Source organism: Protopterus annectens, unplaced genomic scaffold, assembly GCF_019279795.1.
Source record: "Protopterus annectens isolate FY-2018-M unplaced genomic scaffold, PAN1.0 ctg69411_obj.part0, whole genome shotgun sequence".
NCBI lineage: Eukaryota > Metazoa > Chordata > Ceratodontiformes > Protopteridae > Protopterus > Protopterus annectens.
In genome coordinates, this window is record NW_025057121.1 from 946 (window position 1) to 5,473 (window position 4,528).

Sequence of the window (4,528 nt, forward strand, 5' to 3'; positions counted from 1 at the left end):
GTCCTTGAATCCCCCTATCTAGAGCAAGGTATTTTTCCCAGACAAATCCTTCTGTAATGTGCAGCTTATAAAAAACAAAAGGATCGGGCTTAGCACTAGAGTCAATGTCAATGCTGCAGGAGCTGTTAAGTAATAATGCTCCCTTTGGGACACATGCGGCAGCTGCACCAGTCAGATACCCTATTAAAGGACACAAGAGCTCAAGGATGGATGGTACAAGCACTGACTCAAAGCTGTACCACTATAGTCGCCAAGACTAGACTGCCAAGAGGCGAGGTGTCTTGCGTCACGCAAGGCAATAGAGCTAGTGCACATGTGTACATCGAAAGCGTTAGTCTAGGGATGAAAACATCTGGTGTTGCACCAATAGAGGGTGTCGGGTGTCGAGGTCGGTGTAGATGAGCGGCCAAGCATGGAATAGATACCAAAGAAGAAAGAGGGTTGCCAAAGGTTGCAGTCATCTGCTAACGAAAAATGTATTTTGAAAAGCCTAAGAAAGTGAACGGTTCTTGGAGAGCAGATGAAAAGACCCTTTGTAGAAAAAGTGTGGCTCTTAAACGTGCCTTTGCCTTCACTGGTCGTGTATAGGTTAAGCTCGTTCTCCTCGAATGCGCCTTGCTAGCTGAATATCTTTGGGCATGATAGTTACCCTCTTAGCGTGAATGGCGCAGAGGTTGGTATCTTCAAAGAGGCCTACAAGATAAGCCTCGCTTGCCTCCTGCAAAGCCATGACTGCAGAACTCTGGAAACGAAGATCCGTCTTGAAATCCTGTGCGATCTCTCGAACAAGTCGCTGGAAAGGAAGCTTGCAAATAAGTAATTCGGTGGACTTCTGATATCGACGGATTTCTCAAGAGCAACAGTGCCAGGTCGTAACGATGAGGCTCCAGTAGCCGGAGCACTTTTGGGCAGCCTTTGTAGCAAGTTGTTCTGAGGAGCCTTTCCACCGGTAGACTTCCTAGCGGTCTGCTTTGTTCGAGCCATAACGGTAGCAACAGTCGGTCTTCCTAAGCGAATTTAAAACAAGTGCAACTTTTCTCTCGGTGACCCTTTTTATAGGCAGTTGGTGACACACCTCTAATTACTGATTGGTTTGGTATCTTTCCCACCCCTACTGTTTGATTCGTTGAAAGCAATCCCTAGCCCTACAGATTTCACCTTTCAGCCCCTTCAAATACTTGGACAACACCACTCACTCAAAGTTCTATGTCACGTACAGCACAGACCCTGAAGTGAAGTGTTCATTTTACAATCGTTCACAGTTGCGCAACACATGTTGCTGAATTCAAGGCACGCTAGCAAAATAACATTTCCTTTCTTCACCTTTCTTGACTGTTGCCACTTGATGTTCCATATGACGTAATTAAGTTCTTCATATTCAGTAAAGTCGGAAAAGTATATGTATATATGTTCCTGTTTAGTCTTATTTTTGATATATATACGTCTATGTGTTTTGTTTCAAAGCAGTTCTAATAACCTGACATTTTATTTCAACGCCATTCCAAGGGATATACAGAAGGCTAGAGCAATGAGAAAAGGCTCACAAACTAGAGCAGCCAGCTGTAGAGAAACGATGAAGTGGATGAGCCAGTCCTAGCACGGTTTGACTGTACGCGGGCGGAGATGATTGTTGGATACACTAAAATGAAGTGCGCAGCTATGAGGATTAATTAACGAACGGCATCAGACACACGGTGGAAGATGTTTACCGAAACACCTGCTAAATATTGCCCCTCTTCCAAACTTGACTTCGGTAATCTAACCACCGAAAAAGCAAGTTCAACTAAAGGCACAGAGGTCCCATAGATGATTACTGGGCATTCTGTCTGGCACCATTGATCATCCGAACCCAGTTTTACTCCAGTCTAATTACAGAGTAGCAGATGAATGTCGAGACAATCCTGCTGTAGCAGTGGGCACACCTGTTTAGTATGTCATCATCTTAATGTAGTGCATTACAAGCATTCATTTTGCTAGGGTCAAAAGATGAGTGCGAAAGAGAATAATCTGCAATAAAGCCGCATAAAAAGATTAAAATAAAATGATTAGTCACAGCTTGAAGTTATGGGAAAGAGTAGTGGAAGCAAGGTTAAGAAGGGAGGTGATGATTAGTGATCAGCAGTATGGTTTCATGCCAGGAAAGAGCACTACAGATGCAATGTTTGCTCTGAGAGTGTTGATGGAGAAATACAGAGAAGGTCAGAAGGAGTTGCATTGCGTCTTTGTAGACTTGGAGAAAGCATATGACAGGGTGCCTAGAGAAGAGTTGTGGTATTGTATGAGGAAGTCGGGAGTGGCAGAGAAGTACGTAAGAGTGGTACAGGATATGTACGAGGGTAGTGTGACAGTGGTGAGGACTGCAGTGGGAGTGACAGATCCGTTTAAGGTGGAGGTGGAATTACATCAAGGATCAGCTCTGAGTCCTTTCTTATTTGCAGTGGTGATGGACAGGTTGACAGATGAGATCAGACAGGAGGCCCGTGGACTATGATGTTTGCAGATGACATTGTGATCTGTAGTGAGAGTAGGAATCAGGTTGAGGAGACTCTGGAGAGGTGGAGATATGCTCTAGAGAGCAGAGGAATGAGGGTCAGCAGGGCTAAGACAGAATATATGTGTGTAAATGAGAGGGAGGGTAGAGGAATGGTGAGGATGCAGGAGTAGAGTTGGTAAAGGTGGACGAGTTTAAGTACTTGGGATCAACAGTTCAGAGTAATGGTGAATGTGGAAGAGAGGTGAAGAAGAGAGTACAGGCAGGGTGGAATGGGTGGAGAAGAGTGTCAGGAGTGATTTGTGACAGACGGGTATCCGTAAGAGTGAAAGGGAAGGTCTACAAGAGTGTAGTGAGACCAGCTATGTTATATGGGTTGGAGACAGTGGCATTGACAAAAAGGCAGGAGTCAGAGCTGGATGTAGCAGAGTTAAAGATGTTAAGATTTGCAATCGGTGTGACTAGGATGGATAGGATTAGGAATCGGTATATTAGAGGGTCAGCTCATGTTGGACAGTTTGGAGACAAAGCAAGAGAGACGAGATTGCGTTGGTTTGGACATGTGCTGAGGAGGGATGATGGGTATATTGGGAAAAAGATGCTAAGGATGGAGCTGCCAGGTAAGAGGAATAGAGGAAGGCCTAAGATAAGGTTTATGGACGTGGTGAGAGAGGACATGCAGGCGGTTGGTGTGACAGAGCAAGATGCAGAGGATAGGAAGAAATGGAAAGAGATGATCCGCTGTGGCGACCCCTAACGGGAAAAGCCGAAAGAGAATGATGATGAAAGCCGCATAAAAAGATGTAGCGATATATGCAAAGTGTAATGCTTGTTAAGTTGCCATAGGCGGAGTACTTTTATATGAATGTAAATTTGCCTATGTCACAAGTGATAGAATGCAATAAAGGTGGTTGAAAAATATGTAGACGTAGCTCACTATTAACTTGTTGATTAGACAGAAAACAATTCTAAAGCCAGTAAGCATCTACCATAATGTAGAAATGAAGTGGGAAAACCGGTACTGCAAATTACAGGTACAGAACAGATGTCAGCCTTTCTTGATAAACTGCAGTGGCTCTTAAAAGAGCCTTTGGGGATTGCACCGCTAAACAGCTTTACTTCTTAGCTTTCGATGCTGTCTTCTTTGCTTTGGGTGCACTCTTGGGTTTCAGAGCTTTGGGTTTGACTGGCTTTTTCGCTGGACTCTTGGCTGCCTTCGGTTTAGCAGATTTGACCTTCTTAGGACTCTTGGCTGTCTTTTTAGCCGCTGCTGGTTTCTTGGCTTTCTTTGGCGCCTTCTTTTTGCTGCCGGCTGCTGCTGTCTTCTTGGATTTCTTAGCAGTCCCGGGTGTCTTGGCTTTAGCAACGGGCTTCTTTAGCCGTTTTTTCCTTCTTGGGTGCCTCCTTCTTGTTGAGCTTGTAGGAACCCTTGTGCTGCAGCAGCTTCCCTTTGCTGACCAGACTCCTGAGTGACAACAAGAGGCGGGCGTTGTTCTTCTCCACATCGTAGCCCGCAGCCTTGAGAGCCTTCTTGAGTGCAGGGAGGGACAGCCCGTGCCGTTCTTTGGAGGCGCCCACAGCCTTCACGGTCAGATCAGACATGCTGGGACCTGCCGGTTTGTTTTTCGAAGCTGCCACCTTCTTCTTAGAAGGCTTGGTAGGGGCAACTGCTGGCGCGGTCTCGGTATCAGCCATACTTGTCAACACACAAACGATACAACTAAAAAATAAAACTCTTGAAATGACTCCGGTTAAAAAGAATGCGGTGTTTTATACCCATAAGGAAGTGGGCGGGGTCAACTTGACTGAGGCTCTTCATTGGGCAGATTTGTAGCCAATCCGGATTTACAGGAACACTGTCTGTCTGTCTGAAGGCTCCCCTAATCAGTGTTTCTTTGTCAGAGAGAATAAAACAAAAATTATAAATTACAGCATGCACCGTCAACATTTAGAATGAAACAAGCAAAGAACATAATACACCACCAAAGACAATAGGTGTGTGACCCACGCCTTGTACTTGCTCCTTAAAAAAGTGAC

At 45.1% G+C, this 4,528-nt stretch overlaps 2 pseudogenes; both read right to left on the bottom strand.

Annotated features, from left to right (window-relative positions):
• Window positions 1-569: 569 nt before the first annotated feature.
• On the bottom strand, window positions 570-999 carry LOC122792108 (annotated as a pseudogene).
• Window positions 1,000-3,561: 2,562 nt separating this feature from the next.
• On the bottom strand, window positions 3,562-4,226 carry LOC122792109 (annotated as a pseudogene).
• Window positions 4,227-4,528: the final 302 nt, after the last annotated feature.